The sequence below is a fragment of the Rhinolophus ferrumequinum genome, chromosome 5, assembly GCF_004115265.2.
Source record: "Rhinolophus ferrumequinum isolate MPI-CBG mRhiFer1 chromosome 5, mRhiFer1_v1.p, whole genome shotgun sequence".
NCBI classification, from domain to species: domain Eukaryota; kingdom Metazoa; phylum Chordata; class Mammalia; order Chiroptera; family Rhinolophidae; genus Rhinolophus; species Rhinolophus ferrumequinum.
In genome coordinates, this window is record NC_046288.1 from 13946854 (window position 1) to 13965952 (window position 19099).

The following is a 19099-nucleotide window of genomic DNA, read 5'->3' on the forward strand; positions in this document are numbered from 1 at the left end:
GAAATGTCTATTCAAATCCTTTGCCCATTTTTTAATGGGTTATTTGTCTTTATTATTGAGTTGTTGGAGTACTTTGGATGTAAGTCCCTTATTGGATATATAATTTGCAAATATTTTATCCTATTTTGTGGGTTATCCTTTTACTTTCTTAATGATGTCCTTTGAGGCACAAAAATTTTTAATTTGGTAAAGACCAATTTAATTATATTTTCCTTTTGTTGCTTGTGCTTTTGGCATCATATCTAAAAGGCCATTTCGTGATCTAAGTTCATGAAGATTTACACACCTCTTACAAACTGTGAGAGTTTTACAGTTTTAGCTCTTAGATTTGGATGATTATCCATTAGGATTTAATTTTGTATATGGTATGAATTAGGGGTCTAACTTCATTTTCTTGCATGTGGATATCCAGTTGTTCTAGCATCATTTTTTTAAAATATGTCTTTTCCCACAGAAGGGACTTAACACCCTTGTCAAAAACCAATTGACTATAGATGTATGTGTGTTTTTTTCCAGACTCTCAATTCGATTCCATAGATCTATATGTCTATCCTTATGCCAGTACTATACTGACTTAATCACTTAGCTTTATAGTAAGTTTTGAAATCGGGAAATGTGAATCCTCCAACTTTGTTCCTTTTTTTCCCAAGACTCTTTTGGCTATTCCGGGCTCCTTTAATTCTCATATAAATTTTAGGATCAGTTTATCAACTTCTTTAAAGAAGCTAGCTGGAATATTGAGGGGACTGTGTTGAATCTATAGATCAGTTTAAGGAGTCTTGCCATCTTAATAATGTTATATCTTTGATCCATGAGCATGAGATGTTTTTCCATTTATTTAGACCTTTAATTTCTTTCAACACGTTTTGTGGTTTTCATATTATTTTATTCTTTTTGATGCTATTTTAAATGAAATTGTTTTGTTAATTTCATTTTTTGGATTGTTCATTGACAGTACATAGAAATGCAATTGATTTTTTATATTGGTCTTGTGTCCTGCAACCTCGTTGAACTTGTTTATTAGTTTTAATAGTGTCTTAGTGGATTCCTTAGCATTTTCTACAGATAAGATCATGTCGCCTGTGAATATATGTATAATTTTATTTCTTTCTAATAGGGATGACCTTTATTTCTTTTTTCTTGCCTAACTGCCCTGGCTAAAATCTCCAGTACAATATTGAATACATGTGGCAAAGAGTGGACATTCTTGTCTTGCTCCTGATCTTAGGGGAAAAGCATTCAGTCTTTCACTATGAAGTATGATGTCAGCTGTAGGTTTTCGTTGATGCTCTTTAGCAGGTTGAAGAAGTCCTTGGTTCTTAGTATGTTGAGTGTTTTAATCATGAAAGGTGGTTGCATTTTGTTGATTTTTTTTTTATTATTTTATGTTTATTGAAATGACTGTGTAGTTTTTGTCCTTTATTAATATGATATATTGCAGTGGTTGGCTTTCTTATGTTATAATCTTGCGTCCCTGGGATAAATCACACTTGGTCATGATTTATAATCCTTTATATGTTACTGAATTCAGTTTGCTGGTATTTTGTTGAGGACTTTTGCATATGTATTCATAAGAGAGATTGATTTATAGTTTTCTTGTGATGTCTTTGTCTGGATTTTGTTGTAGGGTAATACTGGCCTCATTGACTTGAAGTGTTCCATCCTCTTCTGTTTTTTGGAAGAATTTGTGAAGGATTAGTGATAAATATACTTAAAACATTTGGTAGAATTCACTAACAAAGATCTGTTTCTGGGCCTTTCTTTGTGGAAAATATTTTTATTACTAATTCAATCTCATTACTTGTTACAAGTGTATTCAGATTTTCTATTTCTTCTTGAGTCTGTTTTGATCATTGTGTCTTTCTAGGAATTTGTCCCTTACATTTAGGTTATCTAATTTGCTGGCATACAATTGCTCATAGTATTCCCTTAAAATCTTTTTTTCTTTCTGTGAGATCAGTAGTGATGTCACCTCTTTTATTCCTGAGTTCAGTAAGTTGAGTTTTCAACTAGCTAACGTTTTGTCGTGTGGTTTATTTCTTTTTTCAAAGAACCAACTTTTGGTTTCATTGATTGTTATAGTTTTTCTATTCTCCATTTCCTTTATTTCTGTTCAAATTTTTTATACTTATTTATCTCCAGTCCTTCCTTCTGCTGTTTCAGGTTGGGTTGCTCTTCTTTTTCTAGCTTCCTAAAATGGTTAGGTTGTTTACTGCAGTTTAATTGTTGTCTTTCTCTGTCTCACAAGACAATTTGCAAATGTGAATGACCATTGCTGAATCTGAGTCATTCAGACCTTCTCCTTTGGGGACAGAGTCACAAGGCTGAATACCTGAAGCAGGTACACAGAATAACTGATGCTGTACTGGCCTCTCACTATGATGGACTCCCTGTGGTGCTAGTTCTAGGGTCATAACATAGGCTGGGGAGTCTGGCTGCCTAGGTGTGAATTCTGTCTCTGCCACTTAATAGCTGTGAGACCTTGGTCAACTTATTTAAGGTCTTTAAGCTTCAGTTTACACATTTGTAAAACAAGCAGAAAGATGGTTACTACCTCATAGTGTTGTTGTGAGGAATAAATGAGCTAACTTGTGAGGTACTTAGCCCAGAGCTGGTACATGGCAGATGCTCAGTGAAGATTTGCTATACTTATTTTGTTGTTGTTGTTGTTAGGTCAGATAGACCTGTGCTGAGCTAACTCCATGTAAAATAGCTCCAGCGCCCAGAGTTGCGTTTCCATCAGTTTGCACTTCTTTGCTGACCATCTATGATCTCACCCACATACACTACCAGGATGAACCTCACCTGCGTTTGCTACCAGGTGCTGAGACACATTTCCTACTGGGGTGTGGCAGCCCTGGATGTTACTTTCAAACGAGATCTTTTCTCAGAGATCACAGACCTTACCTATTTGATCATCCACCCATAGTATAATGATGATATGAGAACAAAGGCAGGAAATATATTTTCCTAAACAAATTTGAAACAAACTCAGGATGGGAGTACCATAAATTATGAAAATAGTATCATTAAAAAATTGTAATTTAAGTTTTAGAGTATCTCAAATTCTCCTCCTGAGGTGGTGATAGAAATGCCCTTCTCTGAACTCACTGGAGGAGCTAACATTAGAGTCCTGTTACCTGAGGCTTCATAGGGTAGCATGTTTTCCCATTGTAGCGTCAGGGCACATGGCTGCTGTTATGTGCCTAATGGGCATTTCTCAGGGATAAAAAAGTATATACATTGTTATTCTCATCCTTCAACCAGAGAATGGCCATTACTTTACAAGAAGAAAAAAGGCATGGATCAATCCTATTCTGGAATCTTCAGTTAGCCTCCTTTAAATATAACCTCTAGTTGTTTATGAATGGTATTAGCTAAGATAATCCTCAAACCTTCAAGCAAAGTTATATTTTATTAACTAAAGCTAGACAATATTTTAATGGTATTACCACTTGACTATAAATGTTAATTTCTAATATTAAAATAATAAGCAAACATTTTAATAATATATTGCTTCTCTTCCTGAAAATGCATAAAATTTTCATGTATACCGTATATTGTTCCCCTTGCAACATCTCTGAGGTTTTTATAGGGAAATAATTATTTCCATTTTACCTGTAAGAAGAAGAAATAAAATATTTTAAAGAGATTTTTCCCAAGGTCTTCTAATTAGAAGAATAACTACCATGGATACTAATTATTCTCCCTCCCTCCCTAACTTCCTCTCCCTCTCTCCCTTTCTCTCTTTCTTTCTTTCCCCATTAAACCTTTTTATTAAAAGCATCACTAAATGATAGAAGGAATGTAGATTCCCCTTCTTTTTTCTGGCCCTGTAAATGCAGAGAAATTAGAAAATACTAGGGGAAAAGTGAAGAAAATAACTCAGTCCACAAATTGATAATCACCTTTCTTTGGTATATAAATTGAGAAGTTGAATTTTATCCAAGGATGGGTGAAAAGTAGATTTGTTTTTTTGGAAGACTGAATTTAGTATAAATAGTCAAAGGTATAGTTATATTAATAATAATACTTAAATTATATGTATTTCTTCATACACGGAGCATGCTGTTCTTGTTCTTTGTGTAGCCATGCTTATAAATAACTACGTAAGGATGTGAGAGATGGGGCACGTGAGGTGCTGAGGAGACTGCGGGCCGTGGGTTCTACATCAGACAATTAGAGTGGTCTGGAATCAGCAGCCACACCCACTGAGGCAGGTGTAAAGGTGTGTGTGCATATGTGTCTGTGTGTGTGTGTGTGTGTGTGTGTGTGTGTGTATTATCCATCATATCTAGACACTGGCATTTGATAAGAAAAAAATAGATGATGTAGAGGTGAAATCACGAACCACAAAGGACTCCTCAATTCCTGAAACTGATTCATTCTAGTTTCTTTTTTGTATCGTTCAATTCCATCTGTCCGTCCTCAATAAAAGTTCCACTGTGCTGTAAAAGAGCTAATAGATGATGTTTGACTGCTCCAAGGTTACTCATGGTATAGTCCCCTCCTAGGGCAGCACAGGGAGTAATTTTTGGTGGCTATTGGAATTTTAGGACCCTTGCACTGCAGTGAGTGCTGAGAGAAGTACTGGCATTGACTTCTGGGATCCCAAATGAGTTGAATCCCTGTTTGTTATCTAGACTTCTACTTATGTAATTGAACAAAGTTCAGTTTGAATCAAGTTGAACGTATTTTTATGTTTATTAGCCACAGAATTTTCTTTTCCTGCAAACTGTCTTTTTATATCTTTGCTCATACTCACACTTATTGGGTTATATTTTTCTTATTGATTTATAAGAGCTCTTGCATATTAAGAAAATTGACTATGATATGTGTTGCAACCCACTGCATTTGTAGTTTGTCTTTGATTTCATTTTAATAACTATTTTGAAATTCCACTTAATGCTCAGTTTTTGATAGAAAAGTAATAATTAGGACCAATTTTCAGTTCAGTTTGAAACTTAGATAAATTCTCAGTTTCAACATTAGCTACTATGTTTAGTTGTTTAGTTCTCCAACCTAAGTTCAATTATTAACTGATGTGTCTTCTGGAATATATGTATGTGCATATAAAGAGTCTAAAATGGAGGGTTTTTTTTATGTAATAATTTTTCCTTCATTTCTGTAAGAAAACTAAATGTATCATTAATGGTATTCTATTTCTTCAATTAATCATGATATTTCTTTGTAGTTTTACTTCCAATAAATGCGTTAGTGACAACCACTCAAAAGAAATTTAATAAGCAGTTACTGTTAATCACATGCTTGTAAGTTTGAGGGATGTATCTACTTCCTCTTCATAAAAGCATATTTTCACAGTAATGTGGTTTTCCAATTTAAAAAATTGTCCATTTGAGTAATTATAAGGAGTCACGACTGATACTATTACTTTCATTAACACTTCAGATCAAAGTGATTTTCATATAAATCTTTTCATAGTTTCACTTGGAACTCTGATCATTTCAGTGTTGGCATTTCTAAAAACATACTGTTAACAAGCTCCTCCACTGCCATCATTTCTTGGTTTCCTTGTCTGTAAAACAAAGCTGGAGAAATGAGGTTGTTGTCAGGGCACTGAGGTGTCAGAGGCACGTGGATTTCAAATCAGAAGCTGAAACAAATATGGTGGAACTGATGGCGCACACACATACATGTCCTTCCTAGCCAGAGATGGCAACTGCTAATGCGACTTTATTCTTCCTAGCCGTTTCCATAGTTGTTCAGATTGAGCTTTGAGGTCTTTGTTTCACCATGATTCTTAATAAGCTAAAATGTCTTACTGTGATTTATGGCTCCATGTTATAAGTCAAAAATATTTTGCCAATAGTTTAAAATTCTTGTCAAGAGCAATTATTGAGGGCCCAATTTAGTGAATTTCTGTTTGTATTCACTAGGCAGGGAAGGGATCGAAAGCAAATGCCTTGGATATACTTCAGAAAGAATTACCATCCTGTCAGACAAGCAAATGACAACTGTGTGAACAAACAAAAACCCTGACTACTGGTATATCTCATTTATTTCAAGATGGTCTTAAACTCTGTGTATACGTTTTAATTTTCACATGTGAACTTAGAGTTTATGTACACTAGAAGTATTTTGCTATTTAGACAATGTTGTTGATGAAACAGGAATTTCCATCTATTTTGCAAGTCTGATTGCAAATGACAAACACATAATTGCCAAATGTTTAAAAAAAGAAAAATGCTAAAGTAACGTGGCACAAAAGTTGCTTGCAGAAAAGTAGATACCTGGATAAGAAGACTTTAAGAAGATGATTCTAGGGTAGAATTAGGAAGGAAAACAAGGACCTGGTTAGATAGAGAAAATAGGTCATCTTGGGGATTTTGTGTGTGGGTGTGTCTATTGAGGTTGAGAAAAACAAAGGGAAATTATGCAGGGCATTGTAGTCAAATATAACCAAAGGTTTGCAGTTCATGATCAAAAGTTTGTAATGTTATGGATGACCAAAGATCACATCAAATTCCCTTCATGGGAGTAACGTGATCCCAACTATACTTAAAGTAGGCAGTTCTTTCTACTGCTGTCAGGATGGTTACAGGGTAAGTGGTTATCAGGGACAGAAGCAAAGGGGTGGAAGTGGTGGAAGGTTGTGCATGGTTAGTGTTGAACTGAGTCAGTGAGAAAATAGAGGAAAAAAATTGGCAGAACTTAATGATAGGCTGCAAAGGGAAGAATGGGGGCCAGAACAAAGAGATTTGTTTATCAAATCATTTTAATTTTTCTGATGATCCAAGTTATATATGCTGAAGACATATAACATAAATGTATGTGTGCATAATGTTAAAATACGGAAGTACATAAAAAATTTAAAATCACCCATATTCAACATTCTTACCATCCAGAGACAATCAGTTAATATTTTGTGCATTTTTCTAGTTTTTACTTCCATAGTGTCAGTTGAGGTCACACTGTACATACAGTTTCTGTACTATTTTCTTAATCTCACATATAAACCTTTCCTCATGACATTAAAATCCTTCATAAATGTAATTTTTAGTGGCTATACAACTCATAATTTTTAGTGGCTTATGAACCACCTTTTTAAACCCATTCCCTTAAGGTCAAGCATTTGTGTACTTTCTAAATTTATTATAAAGAATTCTGAGATAAACATCTTTGCATGTAAACGTCATTTTTTTATCGTTTCTTTAGGATAGAATCTTACTGACATCATTGCTAAGTGAAGGCAATGAACATTTCCCCAGGCTCTTTATATATGTTATAAAGTTTCTTTTTTTAAGAATGGTTTTGATCAGTTTATACTTGTCTTACTAAAGAATGACATATTAGCATTATTTGTTAAAAATATTTGCTAATTTTATTGGTTAAAAGTGATATTGTTTATAATATTTTGCTTTAATATACAATTTGCTTACCAGTGTGAGGTTGGACATTTTGTTGTGTTTGAGAGTCACTTGTAATTCCTAGAAGAGAGACATTAAAATATAAATACTATGCATATATCATGTGTAACTTCATTGGCATCTTTCATGTTGTTAGTTAATAAGACATCTAAATCGATGATAAAATATTTTTTTCAGTGGCAGAATGGAAAGCAATGGCCAAGTGATGTAACTAAGGAGTGGACATAAAGGGTCGGGGGGAGGAGATCCTAGACCGCAGTGTTGGGGGGACAGAGAGAAGGGAGGCCAGTCGTGGAAAATCTAAAAAAACAGATCCCTGTCATGAGGGGAACTATATAAGAACAGGGTTATAAAGCCAAGATGGAAAGAAAATGACCTCAACAAAGAGCAGAAAGCTAAGGGGGGGGGGGGCCAGGTGGACTTAAAAGCCAGAGAGCAGTACAAGGGAAAGAGGCCTGTCGAGTGGAAAATGAGGCAGGTGCCCACTCATTAGAGTCCTCCAACTCCACTTTCCACGAGGCCCTGGGAGCGTGTCAAGAATTTTCCAGGCAGGTTCTTATTTATGCAAGTCTTCGTTTCCCTCAAATTTGGCAGAGGGTCCAGAATATGGACCTTTCGTATCACCCCTTCCCCCATCCACCCACCCAGCGTGTCTCTTCAATTTGTGATTTGTCTCTTAATAATGTAGGTCACGGTGACTGTATTTTGGCTTTTTGTTTGTTTGTTTCTTGGCCCTGATACGTTGTCCATACGTCCTTTTGAATTAAAAAATGATGAAAAGTACCAGAGAAAACTAGACGTGGAGAGGACCACAGAGTTCCTGCACAATGTATTTAGCAATGAAGTTAAGGACTGAGGGAGTTCGTTGCCTAAAACCTAAATTTTTAAAAATAACATTGCAATATGCTGCCTGATAAATAGCAACATCTACCCTATACATTTGTGTTTTCACTGCTAATGACTGAATGCCATGCCGTAAAAAGAGTTTTACCCCACATGACTGGCATGGTATTATGGCACTACCCTTTCCCCAATGCTCAGGCTGAAAATATTAGTCATCCTGGACACTGCCGCCCTACATGCCATCCATTAACCAGCTCTGTCAACAATGCCTTTAAAATATAACTCAAAGTCAACTTCTCCTCACTGCCGCAGCATTACCACTCTAGTGTAATCCGCCATCATCCCGTTCTCTGGATGACCAGAACAACCTCCCAAACTATCCTCTGCTTCCTCTTTTGCATGCCTGTGATTTCTTCTCCACACCGGAGTGATCTTAAGAAAAAGAAACTCAGATCACATCACTTCTCTCCTCAGAATCCTACAATATACCCAATAGAACCGGAAGTCCTGAGAATAAGGCCCTCCTCTGACCCCTGCCTGCGTTGCTCACTCTGTTGCCACATTGCCCCTTTCTGGCCATTATTCAGATACCCCAAGCTTGTTCCCTGCCACAGTCTCTCCTTCCTTCTTCTGGGTTGCTTTTTTTCTGGGTTTCCAAACTGCTTCACTTCGTCAGCTCTTGTTCCAGAGAGGAAGGATGTCCCTGACCATCCAGCCAAAACAGTCCCCATGTTTTCCTCCTAACCCTGCTTTATATTCTTCCTCATAGCATTTATCACTCTCCTCCTTCCCCAGAACATATATATTTGCTTGTTGATTATGTTTCCCCAGCATGATGGGAAAGACTTTGTCTTTCTTGGCTACCACTCTATCTCCAAGGCCTAGAACAAAACCACGCACAGTAGATGATCAGTAACCATTTGTTGAATGATTGAATAGCTTATGTAACCAATTCAAAATCAAGTCTCCAGACAACAGTATGATGGTTACCAGAGGGGAAGAGGAGTGGGGGGAGGTTGAAGAGGGTCAAATATATGGTGAGGAGGAGACTAAACTTTGGGTGGTAAGCGTACGATGCAATATACAGAGGATATACTATAGGATTGTACAGCTGAAACTTATATAATCTTATTAACCAATGTCACCCCAATAAATTTAATTTAAAAAGGAAAAAGAGGGGAAAAAAATCGAGCGTCTTACAAAGTTACTATTTGCTCATAATAAGTTGGGTTCATTATAGCTAAACTATTTGCTTCAGTACTATTTTATGTTCTTTTTCTTGAACACACACTCCTTTCTAATTTTAGCACCCTATCTAAACTGATCAGCCTTGCAATTGATCTTTTAAAGATATCCTCATGTTTCTCATTAATGACTTAACCAGTGTTTACAGATCCACAGTAGCCAAAGTTTTAATCCATTATATTTTTCTTGGCATGGTTTCTATTATTTCCATATTTCTTTCACATTTCTTTAGACTGTCTACTTTTATGTTCTCAAAAAATTTAAAAGCTCTTTTTAGAAAGTGGTAAAAGAATATGTTGAATAGATAATTAAGCTTAACCAAGAACCAAACCCAAAAGTCTTAAGAAAAAAAGTGTTCACAGTCTTTTAAAGACAACCTAACTTATTTAATACCTTGCCAGCTATTCAAGCTTCTGACAAGATTGACTAAGGTGTCAGACTTATAAAATTTATTATAGTTAAGGTTAATACCAATATTGATAATATCCAATTCTTGAAATAAAAAAAAAATCTTCAGAAAAAAAGTTTTTTTAAAAAAAATTGAAGTAAACAGCTACAGGAAAGTGCATATTTTAAAATTGGGGGCGTTGCAGTTGCCCATGTTTGTAATCTAACGTGACTAAATTTTGGGAAGCTTTCCACATGGGCTCTGGTCAACTTGACAGTGCTCTCTGACTCCATAGCTCTTCGTGCTTACACAGCTCACGGTGCTTCGTTTCACCTTGTATTTTATATGTTCGAATTGTTTGACTTTTCATTGTCTCTCCAAAAAGATCATTAGCTCCAAGTTAACAGAGACCGCATCAGGGGCAGGCCTTTGATTGCATTTCCCACCTCTCACCCTCCACGCCCCGCGCCTGAATAACACCTCCGAGTTATTACTGAAAGTGCTCAGTAAACACCCACGGGAATGAAAAAGCACAGTACTCAGAAAATCCAGAATGCTAGAGGATTTCTGTGGCAATTTTGAGGAAATTAGTAAAAACACATTTATTAAAGAGCAAAACTTGGCTAAACCATGCACTTCCTGAGCTGTTGTTAACCTGACTGTCCGTTCTGAGGTGGGGATCTACCTTTTTCATCATGACTTGTGGGAGTTGGCTTTTTCTAGCCAAAGTGCAACCCCGGGGTTGGACTTTTGCACGTTATTTATGACTTTGGAATAGGTATCTCCTCTCCACCCACATTCAATATTTATTCTGAACTTCCTTTTTTAAAAATAAAAAGTCTGTTAAAACTACCACAGGATATATAAAGACTCATAACTGCTAAGCTTATGAGACCCTACGGTTTACTATGTTAGACGGGCAGCAAGAAATCACTATAAAGTCTTAACAGGTTTCCAAACATTAATGAAGAATGCTGCCTAGGATAGAGGAAGAGTTTAGGGAGAAAATGCAGAGAGAATTATTTTTAGATTTAAATTAGATTTTGTGGCTTTTTAAAGTTACAGCCTTACTCACCAAACATTAATTTCCCTACCTGGCTGCAAAGATACCATCTCCAAAGTTCCCAAGCTTTTCCTGTAAGAACAGAAATGCCTGTTACTGGCAGCAGAGCAACAAGGTGCAGGGTGGATAGGTAGATAGAGAGGCAGGTGATTAGGAACGAAGAAGAGAGCAGGGGAGGGAAGGAGGGGGACAGTCTACTTACCTAGAGGTGGTAAAGTGTGACCTCTATGAGCCAGAGTCCCTAGGTTCAAATTCTTGCTCCACTGTTTGCTATTTGTTGATCTTAAACAACTTACTTTATTTCTTGTCCCTCAGTTTTCTCATCTGTAAAATCGGGACAATACTAGTACGTACATCGAAATGCATTTATGAGAATTGCATGTGTTAATGTATGTGAAACACTTAGAAACAGTGTCCGGTATCTGACAAGGACCACAGAGAAGAGTTAGCTCAAGTTGTTTTATTATGAAGTGATACGTTTAAGTGAAAGTTAGACAGGACACTTAGGTGAAGATTCTGCCTTGTGCCTCTTCATTGGCTGCCTCACCCAATGGACCCTTGTCACCGGATATAGTAAACAAGGGTGCTTGAAGTCTGGGCTCTTCGTGACTGCTTTTGTGACTCATTTAAATTTTAAAGTTAAACAAGAAATGTTTCTTGCTTGAGTAAAGCTTGGGAGGGAGGGAGTTGATTGGAGATGGGGTGGGGTCATACTTCATCTGACTTATTGGGTAATTCTCTCATTCACTTTGTCTAAGAAGTTACAGACAGGCTCTCCAGTAGGCATAACAACATATAATATTACAAAGCTTTCGGATTAACTCATCCAGTGTTGGATGCTGAAACCTTAGATTCTGAAGAAAAGTGAGTAGTCCTGATCCACTCCCACCTATGTCTTCTTCTCTCTCTGAGTCAGTGTTCCTGGTCAAGGTGAACATTTCTAAGGGTTAGGAGCTCATTCTCATCTGCAATCAGGGTGGGGCTAAAGACTATGATTAAAAGGAAGTGCAGGGGGTGGGAAGGAGCCAGAGTCCAGAGTTGAGGTGGTTGGAGATAAATCCCAGAGCAGCCCAGCCTGGCCTATTTAAACCCTCTGAAGTTCCTGCTAACCTGAGAAAGTAGTGCAAAGTTAGTTTTACTTCAAAACAATCCTCCAATAGCATTATGTTCTCTTTTGGATTTCCTTCCACAGTACCAAGTCCCTGGCTCCTCCTGTTGTGTTCAAGATGTCTGCCGCCTTGCCTATGTCCACATTAAGGAGCTACTGCTTCCTATGTAAACAGAAGTACTTGACATACAACTTAAATGAGTTTAGATATATGCTTAGATTAAAAGCATATCCCACTAGAAATCAAAGGGATTCACAAGCTTAATTTTTATAAGTGATAAATAGTAAATATATTTTTTTAACATACTTTCCCTTGTAAGTCAGACACCATGCAGATCCCCCCACACACACACATATGCCTATTCTCCTTTCCTGCTATTTTTTCTCCTTAGTTCTTTACCAACTAACATACTATGTATTTTACCGATTAGTTTGTTCAATGTCTTCTCCACCACGAGTCTATAGGGTTCATGAGGGCAGGGACTTTTTTTTCTGTTTGGCTCTCTGCCGTAGCCCCAGTACCTAGAACAGGGCCTGACACTTAGAAGGTACTTGATAATATTGATTGAGAATGAAATACACTAATGTTAATTCCTGTTATAATTTTCCTCTTTAAAGTGATGGTACTAATTGAGAGGATAGCACTTGAAATTTTAAAATGAAAGCCCTCAGATTCTTCCTTAATGTCCAGATAAGATAAACTCTTCCTCCCAGAGATGTCAGTGTCCATTATTTAATTCTTCCTGGTGATACCATTAATGGGATATTTAACAAATTAACCAAAAGAGAATGCTATGGTGGTTTTAATCGTACATTTGTGTAGATACTGCTCTATAAAAACAAAGACTTTGTGGTCTAAAGTGATGACAGAAGGGGACAGGTAAAGGGACGTTACCACTGTATTCAGCTGAGGCCACGCCCTTGTGTATGTTGCTTGTGTGTAAACCAAAAGCTGGAGGCATTAATCCTTGTTATAATATCACCACTCTTCTGGTAGGTTCTGTGTGTCACATACATTCTTTAGGAGGACGCTCCTACGAGTGCATGCATGCCCTCATCTTTTTGAGCTCAGTTTTTCAATGTTGATTAGTTAGCTTCATGGCCAACTATTATTGCTGAAACCACCAATAAACACACTTACATGGCTTCAGTCCAATGCCCAACACCTTTTCAGATGCAGGCTCGTACCTCAGCGTGTATGTGTGTACAATTTCTTCCTCTGATGCTTTAGTCATGCATTAATACAATAAACAATTTCAGCAAAGGCTGAAATTCTGCATGGCGTAAAATCTACTTCTGGCAAATTATATACTACTATTATATAAAAAGCAAATACACATTCACTTGATCTTTACATTAGCTAATATCTCAGCCTTTAGATAAGTTAAAATACTTCTTGTAAAATGCTCTTACTAGGATGTGAAGGTGACCTTACTAGATATTACTTATATTCAAAATAGCCCACCTAGCAATTTCCTGCTTTCATATTTTGTCTTCACCAGGGCTCCACTCCCTCCTCCCACACCTGCCTGAATCTTGTTTCTTGTTCTTTTTTCAAATCTACTTTAGAGTTTATCTGGTCTCAAGCTTCTATTTTGCATCTGTTTTTTTTCTTCTTTTATCTATATTTTTCCTGATGTCACTCTAAAAACAAGGGCGATTTGTTAAGACAAAGGATCACTCCTCAAGAGATGACTTGAGCTTGTTATAAGCAGATTCATCAGAAGTTAACACAGCGAATGTAGCAGATGGGACACATGGACTGTGAGGCCACTGATGTATTATACATTTGCCTCCCTCGAGGGCTGTTTAGTAGGAGTCAATGTGAATGGCAGTAGTAGAAAGGGTGACTCTTACTCTTGTGCTGTGTACTTTTCTATATTGTTTGAATTCATTATAGCTAGTGTACATTGTTTTTACAAAGACCATAGATATCTGTGTGCCTCTGGGCATGTATTTTTAGAATTAACTTTGTTCAAAGAAAAGGCAGGAAAAAATTGGTTATTTTTGTTTAGGACAGGCCGTGATTGTAATTATTGCTTTCAGGTATTCAGTGAAAAGCTGCCCTGTCCTTCCTACCTTACTCTTAAAATTTATCATCTTGAGATGGTTTGTTTCCTAAGTTTTTGCATTCTTGATGTTTGGTGTAAGAATGTGTATACATGTACACACACGCACGCATGCAAACACCCACTCACACACCAAACTTCCACACCAAAAATACAACCTTTCTAATGCTTACAGCATGCCACACCCCCAGAGATTATAAAAAAATTCTTACGTAGTATACTCAATTACTCTTATATAAAAGGCATATTTTTTGGGGTCCCATTTGTAGCCAAGAGGAATTTAGTCCAAAATCGGTAGTTTTTTGGAAGCACTACTTTAGTGTAATTGAAAGATTGCTTCAATTTTCTTCAATCAAAACCTAGCAATTTCATTTTGTATGATATTTAACATGATTATAATCTTAGACTTGGTCTGGATTTTGACTATTAACCTGCTGATATTTTCTAGTCACTTTGATAGCTTCAGATTATGTTATTTGGGAGCAATAGAACTGTCTCTCTTAAAAATATATATAGGTAAATAAGTGATTTAAAACTTTCTTGTTCCCTTTGGCCTTTTTAGTTCCCATCTGGGCTACTTCAAATTGCTAAGGTTTATAGAATTTAATAAGGTTAACTATTACAGAATAACCACTAAGGGAAAACTGGAGACCACAATTTTCGTTTTAGGAAGTTACAGATGTGTTTCTCTCTTTGTATGCTATGGAGCTCGTTTTAATCCCGGTTCAGAAGGTCCCTAGTCCCAGATGTCACTTGCTTTCAGGAGCCCGCATGGAGTCTTTCTGCTCCCCTTCCCCTGATCTCCCAACTGCCTGAACCGACACACTCAACCTCTGGATGTGGTTCCATCTCCTAACTGCTTGAAAAGGAGACTATTTACTCTGCTTAAGTGCCTCAGGTCCGCCTGATCCGTTGTTATGTACAGACTGTTTTTATTATCAATGAATCATGTTTTAATACTCCCTTTTTTCTTTCTATGCCGCTTCTATTTTCCTCCACTTCTTACCAGTAAATCCATTTCCAGCTCCAAACTGATAAAGTAAGATAAAATGAGGGTTTAGTTCATGTGTAATTTTTTTCTACCAAGCTATCCTAAATATGATCGTTGGTAGTGCTTAGGAAGAAAGCTAAAGGGTACTCAATCCAGATCATTTACCCCAGACATAGTAAGAAAAAAAGCAGTATTTGCTAAAAATATAACATTTCTAAGAAATCATAGTAATATTTTTTGAGTACTTTCTATAGGCCAAGACATTTTCTAAGCACTTTACATGTATTCATTCATTTAATCCCCAACAACAATCCAAATGAAGTAAGAATTATTGTTTTTCTTGTCTGCGTGGAAACAGTACAAGGTTGTAGATACCCATCTTACTCTAGGAAGGTAGATTTAAAAAATCATTTGTTTCCTTTTGGTTAGTATTGACGTTTGAATAAAATATTTGTTATGTTTCCTTCTCTGTGAAATGCCAGAGCTTCTGTTTTCTTGGGCCTTCCCCAAATCCATTTGTTAAGTGGGTTTTCCATGAAGTTTTGACTGCTGTTGAGCATTTTGTATCTGGCAACTTGAACACCTCCCTTCTTTCTGTACCACCCACTCACAGCTCCTTCCAGGTGCCCTTAGCAAATGACTCCCAAGGCATTTAAGTGGCCAAAGCTCATTGACCAATGAGGAGATGTGTGCTGTACATAACAGAGTTACGTAGTTCCTGGGATCAGGAGCGAAGGTTGCTTAAGCAAAGCTTTTGTGACTATTGGCCTGTCGCATCCAGATTTCAAGACTGGAAAGGTAGGGTACACCTTATTTGTTTTACCTGTATGATAGGAGGAGACGGTTGTGTTTGGTTAAAGTAATTTAGATCAGGTCGAATAAACAAATGATCCGTTTTGTTTGTTTTTAATTGAAGACAAGAAAAAAAATGCAAAGTTTGTAAGAATTTCAAATGCTGCACAATTTACCTTACCAGCAGCAAAACCAAAATTCTTAAGTTATGAACATTTCTTTAAAAAAAAAAAATCAGTTAATCTAGCAGCTCTTCACTTTGCACAGTTTAAAAAGCTCTAGGTCTTCACGAAGTCATTTTTTCATAAATCGCTGCTATTTAAACTATGGGATAAAAAGCAGAAATGTATCAATTATGTCCACTTTTGTTTTCCAAAGTCATTTCAGAGTCAGTCTTTAAAAAAGAAATTTGTGATTTTAAGGTATGAGATAATGAAAAAATTAATGGAATTAGTATGATTATTACTACATAAAGGTTAGCGATAATGACATTTTCTCTTTGAGAAAAATTCTGGTATAAGAAGACTCTTGTATCAACCATTTCTTCAAACCAATAGTAAAGTTTATAAAATGGAATTAAGTGTAGGTTATATGCTTTAAAGACTACAAATTAGTTTTACTTTCATTATAAAGAATAGTTATATTTTATGTGCTATTTGAGATTTATTCTAATATTCACTCAAAGAAACCAGAGAAATAGAATCTTTGCTTCTTTCTATCTCGAAATGGAGCAATTTGAATAGCATTTGAAGCTAATCCTCAAAAGAAAAACCTTCTTCATTATGAATAAAATATGATAAATCAATGTTGTGACAAAATGTGTACATAAGAAACATATATTGTTATACTTATTCATTAGCCTACATCTAATGTTTAGTATTAGAAGGTAAATCGGGGTTTGAAGGAAAGTATAAGTGGTCTCCCATGATTGCTTTTTCCCAGAGTTGGCTTAATATGGGTTTGTATTTTATAACAGAAATTAAGCAATATATTTGTTTAAAATTATAACATGAGAGATGGTACCATTTGGTAAATTTTTTAAAGGATTTCCTTAAAACTGCTTTTATCTGTTTTGTAAAGAGAATTTTTTTAGTGCACGTATCACTAAGTATAAATGACTAATAATTTATCTCAGATTCCTCCTTTTCTTACTGTTTTTACGTATTCATTTAAAAGATTTCATCCTGAAACTTCCTGCTGTTATTAGATTTGTTCAAATGCCGATTTATGAGAAGTCGTGCTCAAGCCTCCCTCATAGTCTCTTACTGCGGTTGACTCCTTGGGGGAGGTAAATGTGGTTGACCAACAGTCACAGAGTTAACCATTCACAGCAGAGAATACTTGCTAGCCATCTTCTCCAGTACAAGTAAATGCTATTTCTCAACTCTATGCTGAGGTTCAAAGGTTTAAACTAACTTCACAGATCAGAGGTCAGGCGCGAATTGCTGCAATTTGTAGTTCAATTCTGCCGATATGACAATTTCACAGCTATGATGATTGCTTTTTTCCACTTCTGCACACAGGCCAGGCCAGGCAGTTAACAGTGTAATTTGTACAAGTCAGCCTTTGGCACCCAAGTTTAATGAATAACTAGCTGGTGCCTTAGGTTTCACTGGTACAAGGTGCATATTATAAAAAGGGTCAAATGTTAATGTACAAAGACGGAGGGGGTGGGAAGTGATATCTCAATAACCACCACCTAAGAATCATGTGTAAAGGATTAATAATTTGTATTTATTTTTAAAACCCTATTTCTATGATATGAATGTTCGTATGTTCATTTTCTTTGGTACTAAAAGAGGTAGATAATTTTTTTAATGTTAGCAAGAACGAACTGTCTGATTAGAGATTATTGACTGAGCAGTAGAAAGTGAAATTGCAGGCTCTGTTTACTCCTTTCATGGGGTCTCTGATTTCTCAAAAGTTTTTCAAAATGTGGTAACTTCAAGAATCTAGGGAACAAATTGGATAACCAGAGGTTTCTGAGCCCATGATATTAACGAGTCTCCGACATTAGTCTCTACTCTTTAACCAAAAAGCTGAACTCTTATATTTCTAACCCAAGTTAAGAATACCTTTTATTGCTTCAAGTTGAATATTGGGACTTGAAAAAATTCTTAGACGGTGGGCCTTGACAATCCATGCGTTTGCTGTTCATAGTTTTGACTCCTTTTAAATGACTCTGAAACTGCAACATAAATACATAAAATTTGTCACTTTTGTTATAGCACAAGTTTAATTTTCTCCTCTTCCAGACTGGGGTGCAAAAGCAATTGGATTCTTCCATAGAGCAGAATAATTAAGAGCACAGATTCTGGTCTCAGACCTCCTGGGTTTAAATCCCAGCTTCATCACTTATAGCTAGGGGACCTTAGCCGATGGGCAGCCTCCCTGTGCCTTAGTTTCCTCATCTCTAGAATGGGAATAACCTTAGAATTTGCTTCATGAGGTTGTGGTAATGATTAAATAAGGCATTGTACAAGAAATGCTTACCCCAGTGCCTGGTGCATAACACGCACTCGATGAATGTCAGCTATAATCAACATTAATAGTATTATTAAGTTACATAGCTTGTGAATAAGCCTAGCCTACCCCGTACATCATCCCAACTTGGTTTCGACTTGGTCTTTGCTCTGGTCATTTCATGAGGGACACAAGATAGGGCATAGTTGGATAAGGTGATTTGGGAAAATTTTAGGATGCCTTCCTTTTGAATATCATTGGGAAGTGTATTTTAAAATTCCCATTTCGAGTCTAGCACTCTTAGATGCTATCTTTTTTCCCCCCTAGCTGATTTGCTGTCACATGAAAAAGCTTGTAAAAAGAGATAAGTCTAAATCATCTGGTTGCCTTTCAGAGTTGTTTTCATTGTGCTCTTTGGTGAGAAACATTTTAGTTAAAAAAATCCTAAATGATACAACATCAATGGGCTAAATTCTATCCCTGACGATATGTGTTATACTTACTAGAATTCGTGCTTTCCAGGAACACCAGAAATGAAAATCTTAAAAAGTGATATTTTTCATTTCATTTCATTCCTATGAAACAAAGAATATTTTAATAAAAATATAATTTTTACAACCAATGATAATAAAAAATGATATTCTTAGCATTAAAACGGTAGTAACAATACCTTTAATTAAACAATTAAGCACCTACTGTGTGCTAGGATTGGGTGTGGGGCACTGGGATTATAATAGTGAGTCAGGTCT

The 19099-nt window shown here is 36.3% G+C and overlaps 1 long non-coding RNA gene across 1 annotated transcript in view; it reads left to right on the forward strand.

The window, feature by feature from the left end:
* The window catches only part of LOC117022269 (uncharacterized), a 110921-nt gene extending 92209 nt beyond the window's left edge, over positions 1-18712 (forward strand). Inside the window, exons 3-4 of the long non-coding RNA XR_004423016.1 lie at positions 15709-15893; positions 18678-18712. This is a non-coding gene — a long non-coding RNA (uncharacterized LOC117022269). The remainder of the gene's footprint in view (positions 1-15708; positions 15894-18677) is intronic.
* The last annotated feature ends 387 nt before the right edge of the window (positions 18713-19099 follow it).